General features: G+C 38.6%; 1 long non-coding RNA gene and 1 other non-coding gene across 2 annotated transcripts; both read right to left on the bottom strand.

Moving 5' to 3' along the window:
- Window positions 1–8,842: 8,842 nt before the first annotated feature.
- Window positions 8,843–9,432, bottom strand: LOC120106651. The gene is made up of 2 exons (XR_005508745.1): window positions 9,237–9,432; window positions 8,843–9,092 (listed from the first exon to the last, which is right to left on the bottom strand). It is a non-coding gene; the product is annotated as an uncharacterized LOC120106651 (long non-coding RNA).
- A 4,355-nt stretch (window positions 9,433–13,787) lies between these two features.
- LOC113462640 lies at window positions 13,788–13,896 on the bottom strand. The gene has a single exon (XR_003385430.1). It is a non-coding gene; the product is annotated as a small nucleolar RNA R71 (small nucleolar RNA).
- Between the last annotated feature and the right edge of the window lie 420 nt (window positions 13,897–14,316).

Genomic DNA, 14,316 nt, shown 5'->3' with positions numbered 1-14,316 from the left:
CATTTATTAGAGTCATACATCTGCATTGCATCCATATATGTGATCGGATCCTCATTGTTTTCATCAAGCTCGACCGGATCCCCATCCCGAACCAAGAAACCGTAATATCTGTCTGGCTGACATGGTACTCTATCTGATCGTCTTAATGATGCATCTAAGATGGGTTCTGGATCTGATCTAATCAAATCTGACTCAACTGGTTCAGTAGATGGTGTCGGGTCTTCTACATGTTGAACTTCCTTTAAGCTCAACATTAGAGCTTCTACTTCCTTCTCCAAGGAATTCTTTCTCTAAGAATACAGCTCTATTGCTTACGAACAACTTTTGTTCTCCAACAAGGTAGAAGTAATATCCTTTAGTTTCTTTAGGATAACCAACAAAGAAACATTTGTCAGACTTGGGTTCAAGTTTGTCTGTCTTCAAACATTTGACGTACGCCAGACACCTCCAAATCTTAAGGTGAGAGAGCATCGGCTTACGTCCAGTCCACATCTTATGTGGTATTTTATTTACAGACTTACTTGGAACCTTATTAAGAATGTAACAAGCTGACTCAAGTGCATATCCCCAAAAGGATATGGGCAGACTTGCAAACCCCATCATGGATCGAACCATATCTAATAGGGTTCAATTTTTTCTTTCTGATACACCGTTATACTGTGGTGTACCAGGAGGAGTCCACTGAAAGAGAATATCATTCTCTCCTAGATATGTCAAAAACTCATTGAAAAGGTATTCGACTCCTCGATCTGATCGAAGAGTTTTTTCAGTTTGTTTTTCTATTTCATTACGATACAATTTGAACATTTCAAATGCTTCAGATTTATGTCTCATTAAATAGACATAACCATACCTAGAAAGGTCGTCTGTGAATGTAATAAAATATGAATACCCACCTCTAGCAATTGTGCTCATTGGCCCACATACATCAGAATGTACAAGGGTCAATAAGTCACTCGCTCGTTCATCTTTTCCGGTAAAAAGTGATTTGGTCATCTTACCAAGAAGACATGACTCACAGATTATCAATGATTCACAATTATTAACATTGAGGATTCCCTCTTTACTTAACCTATTCATTCTTTTCTTGTTAATATGACCTAACCTATGATGCCAAAGGTAGACATCCATGACATTATCTATTCTAGGGCGCTTACTTGACTTGTACATTATATTAACAGGCTGTGATAATATGTAAATCCTATTACTCAATTGTCCATTCATTACAGTAACACCATTCATAATGATATCACAAGAACATTTCTTTATTAAAATTTCATAACCGTTCATGGCCAAAAGGCCTACGAAAATTACATTCAATAAGAACGTAGGACAATAGTGACAATCACTCAAGACAGCTACATGAGAATTGAAAACAAGTTTGAGATTTTCTAAAGCTAGAACTGGAACAAATCTTCCATCTCCAACATTCAGAAATCTCTCGCTGTTTTCAAATCTCTCAATGACCTGAAGTCCTTGCAACGAATTGCATATATTGAACGGACTTCCAGTATCTAATACGCAGGTCGAATTATCACATATAGAGAAATTACAAGGTGTTATCATATAAATACCATGATCAGCAACTGATTGCCCTCTTTTTTTGCTTGGCCTGTTCGGATCAAGTGAGGCAAAGTACTGAGGACAATTCCTCTTCTAATGCCCCTGCTTCTTACAATAGAAGCATTCTGCCTGACTTTGGTCATCCTTAATCTTTTTGGTCTAACTATGCTGAGTTTTCAGCTTTCTATACCAATTATTGAAGTTGGGACCAGTCAACTTGTCATTATCCAATAATGAGCGAAGTGACAAACTTGTGGTCATTTCTACATAAAAGAAAATTTGGCTATTAATATATGAATTGACTAAACACAGTAGACTTGGACTTTAGACTAAAGATACTCTCACTATTTTATACAAATTGGTAGCCTCTACCTCCAATTCGAAAAATTACTCTTAATTCTTTAGTGGGCACTAGAACTCAATAGATCGCATATAGGCCCGAGTGTGGCTCAGCCAACCCATATGCACCTATTGGTAGGTTCTTAACCAATTGCTTCACCATGCAACTTCTAGTGATGATTTTGCCCTAGGTTCTTCGGCAGGCGTGTGGCGCCTCCACCGAATACCCTAGTCAGGTCCAACCATTAAATGATAGGGTTAAGTCTAATCAATTAGTAAACGACCAAGCCCGAGTGTGGCTCGACTCACCTGACCGCCTATTGAAGGTACACTTAACTCATCATATATTGAATGACAATTTCAATGCTTGATAAGTACCAGGCGTGTCGCGCCTCCAATAATTATCAGAATATTGGACCCATTATCATCCAACATAATGGGAGGCTATGACCTAGTTATCCCCATAACCATTTTATTTTAAGAACTTAATAATTTTAGAGAATTTCATAATTAGGATAGATGAGAAGATTCGATTAGTCTAATTTCTCCCACTGACTTCATCAAATCAAATTAGACTCAAACCGGTTAAGGAGGCACCTAAATCAGTCAAACTACTTTTTCTTATAGGCATAGGCTAACTCGAATCATTAAGTGATCCAATCAAAATGTGATTGACCATGTCGGTCAGGTAAGTGAGATCGGTGGAAGGAATATGTCATTAACTCGACAAAGACGAATCAGTGCGAGTAGCTCCCAATTAAAAACCACCGGTCGAGTCTACCAAACTTACCTAAGACACCGACTGGTTAATCAATTTCGATTTGATCACTCAAATGACTCGGGCTCTACCTCTGAGCCTAAATCAAGTTCCATCTTGGTCTAATCAAAGACATGAAATTGATCAATCTACAACTATTGTATTTGACCTAGAGTTTTCTTGACCTAATCTAGTTACTACTTAATTAAATTTAATCAATTAACTCTAATTAGACCATGTTTGATTCTAACCTTAGGTCTAACCCAATCCTAAGAACTTGATTTGAGCTAACCCAAATGCCCCAAGAATTATGCAATGTCAATTATTTGAGTTACAATTCTATTTCATAACACTTAATTCTCAATTAAGTTTAGGCTTATGAAAGTTTTGATCATTGCATATTTCTTTTTAATTACATATTAATTACAATCTTTCAGTTCTTAAAACTCATTTTCAGATTTGAGTATTTGTAATTAATCATATGTAATCAGATTTAATTCATATTTAAGTCATTATGTTTTATGTTGATGCATCACATATACATAACTACATGAATTAATTCAAACAACATACATCTTATGTAATTCTTTTTTTTAATTTTCAGATCTGATTTGTTCTTTAAAATCAGAGATCAATTGAATCATTAATCTAATTTAGATCTAATCTAAACAATATTATGATTTCAGATATGTTTATGTTACAAATGTTAACACAAACATGCATCATATGCATTCAAAATTTCAGATCTAGTTAATTATGCATAATCAGCAATTAAATTAATCATAAAAAATACTTTAGATCTAATCTAAGCATGTTCATGATTTCAGATTTAATTGCAGCAATTAAAACATAAAAGTTTAAACACGAACTTGGCTCTGATACCACTGAAAGTTAATCCTAGATTTTTCGGTGTTTAGCATGCCGAATTTTTTTTTTTTTTTTGAAAACCATGGCTGACTTGATCGGGTTGCCTACGTACCCCTTCACAAAGGGGATCAAGCCACACGTAGTTCTTTTTAAGTTTCAAAAATGCAGCGGAAAAATGAATCAAACAATATAATTCATGCATGCTTACAAGATCAAATCTAGAAATCAGCACATTAAGAACACACAGGATTATGCTGGAATCGTTTAAACAATTATGCTAAAACTTTTATGCGTGATTAACTATCAAATCTAAAACTTAAGAACTCTATTCCAATTAATCTCCAAATATCCATCGAATGGATTTTGTAGATATCTCCGTGAGGAGCTCCAAAAGAGGGTAAAATCTCAGAAAATCGGACCTAGACCTTGATACCATAATAAATGATTAATGCTAGATTAATACCTTTTATGATGGATGAAAGTTGTGGATCTGATCCTTGACTTCGCAGCCACGCACATGAATAGCCTCTACGAGAAGTACACGCGAAGCCCTGAAGGATCTTCTTCTGCAACAGTGCTAACAGCTGCAGAACACTTGAAGGCTGAAATTTGCTCGCCGGGATTCAATCAACTTTTGATCAATCGTTTTGAAGCAGATGGAGATGAGGTTTGTAGGAAAAGTAAAGGACTCAGATCTGATCTTGAATCTTCCAGATATTCACCCTGAAAAACCTAGCTGTTGCCCAAGGTGACAACCCAAGAGAGGGGGTGAATTGGGTTTTAATTAAATATTGATCATTTAAAAATATGATGAGTAATTAACTAAATCTATTGCAAGCGAATTAGTTAGATTACTAGATGCAGTGAGTGAAGAGAGTGAAAGAGACCCGAAGTAATACAAACACAAAAGATTTATAGTGGTTCGGAGCCAACTCTTGCTCCTACGTCCACTCCCCAAGCCACACTTGGGAGTTCACTATAATTCCTCGGATTACAACCGGTTGTTTTATAAGCTCACAACCCAACTTGTTGTTTTCACGAGGTTATAATGAACTCGGTCAGTTTTCACAAGCTCACCGACTAGAACCAACCGATTATTTTTTCGGGTTCAAAATCAAACCCAGTTGGTTTTTCCTGGTTCACCAACCACAACCTTACATCGTTGGTTTTATCTTTGGCTCACCAATAAACCTTACAACCCTTGATTCAATCTCCTGATTGAATCAAGTAAGAAAAACAAAGTTTAAGAATTCACAAAGAAAGCTTCTAAAAAGCAGGTGTGAGAACAATACAAGCTAAGTAGAGTTAGAAGCCATCAAACAGATTTTAGATGAGGAAGTGGGGGCTTCTCAATTTCTGAGTCTTCTCTTGAATGTGCCGAAGAATGGAGGACAGTAGCAGAGCCTTGAATGCGAGGGAAGCACTTTTTGATTTGAGTTGAATGCACCTCTTCCTTCTTTTGCTTGTATTTTCTCTTAGGAAGCTCTTGGTAGTTGAAATGCTTTAATGCTCAGATGGAATAGCTCTCTTGTTGTCTACTACTATTTACTCTTACTATTTAAACAGTTTTCCTTCGAAAAATAGCCGTTAGAGACTGATTTGGAGCCGTTCTGTCCCGTCTACACATCCTGACAATGTATCTGTTGGGATCGGAGTCAACTCGTACGATCTTGAGTCGACTCGGCTGTTGCTGGAGTCAACTCGCACTTTACTGGAGACGACTCGTCCACTGTTCAGGATTTGAATTAAGGTGCTTGTCTCGTCCTGGAGTCGACTCGCTAACATCTGGAGATGACTCGGGCACTTAGGGATCGGCTCGTTCTCAGGGTTCCAGAAATCCATCTTTCTGTTTTTCTTCCTCGAGTCGACTCGGGTTTTCTTGGAGCCGACTCGGCTGTCTTGAGTGGCGACTCGAGATCTTCGGGAGACGTCTCATTCTCAGAGTCCGAAAAATCGATTCTCTGTCTTTTGAACTGATCTGCCTCAGAGTCGACTCACACCTTATTGGAGTCGACTCGATTGACTTGGAGGTCGACTCTGGAACATTTGGAGTCAACTCGTTCATAGGGTTTCAGAGATTGGTTCTCTGCCTTTCAGACTGCTTTTCTCTGGGAGTCGACTCGAACAAACTGGAAGTCGACTCGCCAAGCGTCGGAGTCGACTCGCAATCTTCTGGAGTCGACTCGGTAACAGGGTCTAAAATCCATCATTCTGTCTTTCTGTCTGTTACCCTTTAGAGTCGACTTGGGACCATCGGGAGTCGACTCGGCAAGCATCGAAGTCGACTCGAAATCTTTTGGAGTTGACTCGCTGACAGGGTCTGAAACTCTTCTTTCTATCTTTCTGACTCGTAGAGTACCGGAGTCGACTCGAGCTTGTGCAAGAACCTTTAAACCACTCGGAGTGACTCGCAAAGTTCCAGAGTCGACTCATGATGCAGACTTTGGTTCAAATTGAGTCCAATACTTACCCAAATTACTTTGAACCAAAGCTTGAGGCACTTAAACAGAAATTCACACATATTTACCGAAACACTAGATTGAATTTATTCATACAACATAAAATATACTCAAATGCTTTGAGCTCATCAAAATCAATTAGGGGTTTACTCAATCACTCCACAATCTCCCCCTTTTTGATGATGACAAAACATTGAGTATTTGTAAAGTGAATTGCTCATTCAAGAAGTAATTTGTAGTAAAGTTTCGAAATGACTTCAAATATCTAGTCATTTAGTGTATCCAAAATTGAAAGGGTATGAGTCAGTATACTTTGAAATTAAAGCTCTCCCATTCATTTGAAATTATATAAGCCTTCAAAACATACACTCAATTATTTGGCTTATATTCTTTTAATTAATTTGCTTTCTTAAAATTTCAGATTCTCCCCCTCAATGTTTGCATTCCATTTTGTTTGAACTTTGTTCAAGTTTTTTTTTAAATTTCTTTTAATTATAGAAGAAAAAATCTGACGATTTGTTCTTTAATATGATTCAACTAATCTCCGAATATCCCTTAAATAGATTCTGGATATTACTCCTTGAGGAGCCCCAATAGAGGAATAATGAACCTCGAGGTATCGAATCCACTAAGAACAAATCACATTTGGTTTTCTTTTTGCTTAAGAATGTTCTTGTTTAGATTCCTTTACTTGCAATTATATCTTAAGTAATATAGAAAGTCATAACACAAAAGGCACAATACTCAAATTTTTTTGAAAATGACTTCAATTCATTATATGAATTACAAAATTTGAATACATTGAGTGAAAGTCCAAAAGAACTTTAAATGGTAATAAAACAAAACGTACAACTAAGGATGTTTGGAAGAAGAAGATGAAGCTCCCATACTTCGTCGCTGAGCCTGGAGGAGCAAACTCATTCCTTCAGAAATATTCCCCAGTTGTGCAATTATCTCTGAAGTCGCCTGAGCTTGAGTCTGGGTCAATTGGGTTACACTTTCATTGATTGTTTCTAACTTGCCTATCACTGCATTTGCAACCCTTTCTACTCCTTGATTCAGGCCTAGTAGCTTGGACCTCACCGAGTCTTGCATTTGTTTAGTAGCTTTCTGAATCTCGGAGAACCTCATGTACTGACCTTGTACAAGACTCCTCAAACTGGATAGCTCCTCCTTAACTTCAGCTACCATCAGAGATACTGCTATTGTGGAGGGGGTGAGGTCAGTGGAGGGTGCACTAGTGGTACCTCTGAGTTCCCTCACAATATCATCCCTCAATTCTCGAAGCTGCTCAGGACTAATTCTGACCTCTAGTGGCTGCTGAGGTGGTGGCACTGTGGAAGGTCCAGCAGAGGTCGAGGGCCCGGCAGTGAATGAGGGACCAGCTGTGGATGGGAAGGTGGAAGGATCTGTGGAGATGTCCTGGTCATGGTCAGAGGTAGGAGAGTGATGAGTAGTGGGGTCATATGGTATGGATGTAGAGGACTTCCTAACCTATGTACCCTCCACCTTGTGGAAATCCATTCGGTGGAGAGTCCTCTCACCCATATGGTCTGTGTATCTAAGTGAGCGAGAGGGTTCCCCCTCAGGGATAGGAACCTCTAACTCCCTAAATATCAGGGTGAAGAGCATACCATAGGGGAGACTCAATCTAAGCTTATCTAGGGTTTCACAAATGTAACTGTAGATGAGTTTTGAGAAGCTGAGAGGAATGTCATGTAAGATATAGAACATTAATCCTTTATTTTTTTTTCTAAATACCTTCTTCTGAGACAGAAGAACAGGAACAAAAGAAATGGAATGCAATAATCGAATGAATGAATAAAAATTTTTAACCCCATTCTAGGACGAAGTACCTGAGAGCTTCCTACTCTTTGTTGACTTTTTTCCTACTAAGGAGGAGGCGCATTTCAGCTGAAAGCTGATTTGCAAACACCTCCTCTATGGGTGATTGAGGTGGTCTCCCTAGGATGGTCGTAAGGGCCTCAGTCCTATCGGTGGGGTGTGTGAGAGCAAACCCCTCTCGGAAGAGGTGGAGGACTCGAGCAATGAGATCCTCCAAGATTGAAACAGGGACATTTGCTACATTCCCTTAAATGCCACCACCACCCCGTGTGACGGTGCCATAGAATTTCCGAACTAACCCGGGATAGGTAGAAAGGTCTAGAGAACAGAAATATTCTAAACCTTGGGCCCTAAAGTGATGCCCTAATGTGAACCCTTCCCGGGAGAGGAAGTCGAAATTGACCCTCCTCCCGATGGAGACAACCCTCACTACAAGAAAATACATTTTCAGCGACTAAGATTCTAGTCGCCGAATAACCATATTTGGTCGCCGAAACCTTTTCGCGACTAGCATACCCTTCGTCGCCGAACCCTAGTCACTGAAAGATTTTGGTGACCAATATTGTGTGGTCACCTAAGGTACACCAACAACGACCAACGTTTGGTTGCCGAAGAAAATTTTCAGCGACCGAATCTGTTGTCGCTAATTTCAACGCCGACCAAATAGTTAGTCGTGGAATGTTTGTCTTCCGCTACCAAAAAAATGGTCACTGAATATCTATCTTCCCCCACCAATAGTTTGGTCGCAGAATGTATTGGAATGCATTGGCAACAAACATTTTTTGGTGGCAGAAAGTATTAACCTGTATTTAATTAACAATTCAAATTATAAGCTTAATATTTATTTTTGGGCTCGTTCCAAATCCTATACAACCAATACAGCCTATCCAATATCCATATTGCACAATACATTTGCTCATCCAAATAGAAGTATACACGATGTTGGAGAATCTATAATCATTCATTATAAATATCATTATCTATAAGTCTAAAGTCAAACATACCTATTAATACCATACATCACAATGTTTCATCCATACCATATGTTAAGGTGATAATCATCACCAAATACATCAAAATGTGAATTAAAAATTCCAAAATATCTGATCTTGCTATTCATCCAAACAACCATCATGTAGACAAAAATATTCTTATACCAAAAACTGGATTCTGCTTGTAGACAACTCCACCATGATCATCTGAACAAAAGCTATCCATGTATCAAAAACTAGATTTCACATGCTCATAAGTCCACCATATATCTGAGAAAGCAAAAAAGAATACACAATCAATAACCACATGTGAAAAATAATAAACTAAAATTCAAGTATAAGTTCACAATGATATTTCGCTTAATTTGGTCAAAATCTCTAAATAACCTACGTAATATAAATGAGAATACATACCAACGAGTATTTGTACCACCAGTTGAATACATGGCCCCATTATGATGGATAGATGACTTGTGCGTTTGAGTCTTTTCCTTTAAGAACTCTGTCACCAAACTTGTAAGATGTGCAATTTGCTTCTGTTCTTCCTCTCGCTCTTTCCTTTCCTCCTCACGCTCTTTCCTCTCCGGCTCCAATTGCCTCCGTAGCTCCTCACGCTCCATCTCACACTGGTAAGTTTCAGGAGGAAGCTGGTAATCCTCAACTGGTGTAATGCTGACACAAAGATCAGCTATAGTTGCTCCCTGCATCCATAAAGAACTGAAATGGTGCACCCAAAATCTTCCAGATTGTATATTAGAAAAACATGAAGGACATGAAGGTTATTTGTAAAATTTCTTTTCCTAAGATTGGAACATGTTAGCAAGTAATTTGCATTATTAAAATTTAACTCACTGAGAGAAGCATTGCAGTTATCCACCACGCAATTGATTTATCTCACAACCAATTTGATTTATCTTACAACCAATTAACTTAGCACACATTGAAGTGCACATGCCATGAATGGTTGTGCCATAGGAATCCTATCAAGGCTCATTATATGTGTCAGTGACACAAAAAAGTAAATTTAAAACTATTGAAAATGAGCTTTCTTGGGGAAAATTATTAAAATAGTGACGGGAAGTTATAGGAAACTGATAGATATAATGTTAGATCAAATACAAATTTCAGTAAAAAAGGACACAATATCCTTCTTACTAAGAGATCCTACTCGTTGGCGCCAATTGAATAACCATGCTTTGTTGAGGAACAAGAGATGGATCTACATGGACTATCTAGCAGCAGTTAGCTGAGACATTATGCACTATTTTCACTAACATCAGTAAATTAGATTGTTAAAAAAAAAAATCTCTCACATCTGAAACATCGATAGTCCAATTTGATGTAACCGTCAACTGAGGATCCACTCTCATCGTCAAATAGCCCTGGTCCAAAGGGACATGCAATAACATGCTCCATTAGGTGCTTCTCATGGAAAGAAGGGGGGAAAACAGGGCAAAGAAACATCTAAAGCAAGAAGCATTAGAATTGATGGAATAGTGATACATTGAACTAACTCAAAGTTTCATAAGGAGATGGTTAGACATATGGTTTCATGTGGCACGCTTAGATGAATGTTAATGAGAGCACAAAAGTGCGATCTAAGTACCAATTAACTTAGCCTAATGCTAACAAAATAATGATAAATAATAGGTGTTAACATTTGGATGATTAAATATTTTATCCTTAGCACTTATTGTAATTTTTATATAAATTCATCTAAAAAGAATGCATCTTCCCAACTGCAGGACAGAGTCCATGACTCTTCTTCCACGTCCCAGCTTCCTCCAAGCGTCCAACCGTGATCTACACCGTCCACGTCCCAGCGCGTCATCTGAATCCCAAGCCCAGCGTCCGTCTTCTCCGCGTGCGAAGCATCCCGTGAAGCCTCCCAGCGCCCACGTGGAAGAGATCGCGATCCATCCATCTCTTCCGGATTAGCAAACAATCAGCCATCTGTGATCACATCCAGGATTCCAGCATCCCCACGATCTTACGTTTCCGAGCCTCAAATCCATTCCTCCATCTCCGTTCTTCAGCATGCAACCCCTTATCCCACGCGTCCGCCCGCCTCTTCCGCCCATCCAATGTGCATTTCAGCTTCCTCCGGCCGTGATCAACTCAAGCGTCCCCAGCTGTCCGCGATCATCCCCATTCCATGAGCCCAATCCTCTCCGTGAATCAAGCATCCCGTGCCATCCTCTTCTTCCGTTTGCTCCCAGCTCTTCTCTGCAATCAAATCTTCAGCTTTCGGATCAAGCAACTCAGCCGCAAGCATCCCGAGCCTCACGGATCGGTTTCCACCCACGGACAAATTCCCCTGTTCCAAGATCACCGCCCAGCCGTCCGCCTCCTCCATCGCGTCCGTTCTCAGCACCGGATCCGGCCGAGATCAGCTCCAATGCTTCAGCTCACGCGCCCAAGATCCAGCCGTTTGCCTCTAATGCATTGATCTCCAGCGCATTCCGAAGATCCATGGAGGGAGAGAGTTGATTATAAGAGGTAGTCGGCTGAGAGGGGGGGAGTTGTCCTTCATTCCCACACAAAAATGGAGGATCCCTCATTCGGAAAAACAGAGGCGCCGGGCTGCTGCAGTGGAAGAAAACAAGAAAGAAGAAGAGAAAGGGAAACAAGGGATGCCCTGTTTCCGAAAATAAAAAGAAGAAAAAAATAGAGAGTGAGAAAGGGAGGGATGTTGATGCTTGTAATGGTTTGCTAATTCCGTTGGCAAAGGATGATGGATGAATCCTTGTCATGTTACTTTCATCAAGTATACTCTAAACTTTTATTCTAATTATTTTATATCCATTGGTATATTTTGAATTCTTGAATATTTATTTATTAGATAGATCTTTTATGGTTTATATATATATTGATGCATGGATTGTTTCGATGTTTGATTTATCGTAGACGTAACCGGCACGATAAATACTTAGATGTTGAATTCATATTTTCAGATTGTATACTCCATGATTAGAACTACTCTATCATATTAATCTTTAATCAAGAATCGCCGAGTTTATTTATTGAAAGTAATATTGTCAAGGAGGATTCCGGATCCCTAGCCTTCTCTATATTCTTGAACTTTGTTTAATTATCTATTAATCCTCTGCTTTTAACTTTTGAAAATCAACTGAAAATTACATCTAAAAATTACGCTAATAATCTTTAGATCGTTCCCTGAGGAATCGACCTCGGACTTCCGAGTTATATTACTTGTGCGATTCTCCTGCACTTGGGAGAGCAATTTTTCGAAATCACCAAGTTTTTGGCGCCGTTGCTGGGGAACGGCTGAGTTATTGGTATAATTTTAGATTTCATTTTTACCTTAGTAGTTAGTATTTTTCTTTTGAAAAAAAAAAATAAATTTTTACTACTATTTTTAATTCCCTACATAGTTTGCATCAAACTCTGATATCATAGAAATTAGCCGCCTGATTTGACTCAAATTCGGTCAGCTAGTGCAAGACACATTGTTCAATAATCTGAACGGTCTGATTGACATTCTGAGACTTTTAAGACCATTAGATTAATACGAAACCTTGCTGCTTTCTATTTTGAATTTTCTGCATTTAATTTTTTTAGAATCAGAATTTTATTGTTATCATATCTCATTAATCCTTGTTGCTAATTGAAAATTTAAGAAAAAAAAACTTTAAGAAAAGATCAAGGGTGATTATTCAAAAATAAAAAAAAGAGAAAAAAACCTAAAATTTCAAATTTCAAATTTCAAATTTCAGAATTCAAATTTCAAACTTCAACTCATAAAATTTTTATAAAAAAATAAATAATTTGCTTGATCACCTATTCAATAAAATTTAATGTCATGTCATAAAACATTAAAAAAAAAATCTCTTGATTGTTGCATATAGTATAAGGCATCAGCATAAAATATTCTAAGGGCTGAACCCATTTAAAAAGATAAGGTCGGGATTTCATCACTCGTCCTTAGCCCAAAAATCACCCCAGTGCATAAATATCCTAAGCTTAACTAAAATCAACTAGACGTTGGCTCCTAAGGACATTCGAGCTCAATAGGACGAAGACCACCGAAAGTTGCACCAATTTCGCTCTCTGGCTTAGTTGATGTCTAGGCAAGCTTTGTCCCTATAAGGGAGACAGTTCATCTGTTCGAGGCAAGTGGGTTTTAAGTGGGACCTTTGCGAACGCATCATGACCCCTCCACTTACCTGAGAGCTTACCTGGTCAACTCAGTTCATTAGACCGGATTGGAGGCTTAGGTGCCCTCTTCAAACCAGTTAGGAGCTATCTAGAAATTTAAGAAAAACATTAGAAATTGAGGTGTAATGTTTTGTTGCATATTTGATTGTGAATAAGATTTTTGTTTTAGGGTGTCGTTTTAGGGTATCTTTAGTTGGTACTTATATTTATTTTTTTTATTTTTTTAGAATAAAAAAAAAGAAAAAAAAGAGAGAGAAATATTTTGAATGCTAAAGTGGAATAGGGACGACACCGGTCGATTAAGTCGTACAACTTTAGATCATCCCTTAGGACATACCCCTGAAATTCCTTCGCAGTATCTCACACCTTGTGAGATGGCTGATTTAAATGAAGATGCGGGGAGTCACCACAATCGAGAACGAGAACCCCATGTTATGACTCTAAGACAATACCTACAACCGGCTAGGACTAGTCAACCTTCATGCATAATTTTTCCTGATAATGTAGGACATTTTGACATCAAACCCGGGGTAATTCAATTGCTGCCCAAGTTCCACGGGTTAGAGTCCGAGAGTCCGTATCTTCATTTAAAGGATTTTGAAGAATTGAGCATTACATTTAGAGTGCCAAACGTCACAGAGGATGTCCTCAAGTTGACATTGTTTCCTTTCTCTCTAAAGGATAAGGCCAAAACATGGCTAAACTCTTTGCTACCTAGATCAATAAGAAATTGGCAAGATATGCAGAGAGAATTTCTAAAGAAGTTCTTCCCCACACAAAGGACCAACTTTTTGAAAAGACATATCAGCAATTTCCAACAAAAAGATAATGAAACATTTTATGAATGTTGGGAAAGATTTAAAGACCTTCTTCTCTCATGCCCTCATCACGGATTCGAAACTTGGAGAACCATTAGCTTCTTTTATGAAGGTTTATCTCCACAGTTGAAACAGTTTGTAGAGACCATGTGCAATGGTAGATTTTTAGAAAAACAACCTGATGAGGCATGGGAGTATTTGGATTTCCTTGCTGAGACTGCCCAACTTTGGGATAACGGGGATAGAAACAACAAGTCTTTGCCTAAGCCTACTAGCTCTGTACAGGGAGGCCTTTACAACCTCAGAACTGAGGATGATCTTCATGCTAAAATGGCAGCCCTCACTAGGAAGGTAGAAGAAATTGAGCTTAGGAAGGTGGAGCCTGTCAAGACTATAGAGCTTAGAAATGAGTGTTGTGGAATCTACATATGTCGGGTCATACTACTACAGATTGCCCCACCATACCGGCATTCAAGGAAGTCTTGCACGATCAAGCA

The sequence above is a fragment of the Phoenix dactylifera genome, unplaced genomic scaffold (assembly GCF_009389715.1).
Source record: "Phoenix dactylifera cultivar Barhee BC4 unplaced genomic scaffold, palm_55x_up_171113_PBpolish2nd_filt_p 000592F, whole genome shotgun sequence".
In the NCBI taxonomy this organism is placed as follows: domain Eukaryota; kingdom Viridiplantae; phylum Streptophyta; class Magnoliopsida; order Arecales; family Arecaceae; genus Phoenix; species Phoenix dactylifera.
This window is presented reverse-complemented; position numbering and strand designations above follow the sequence as displayed.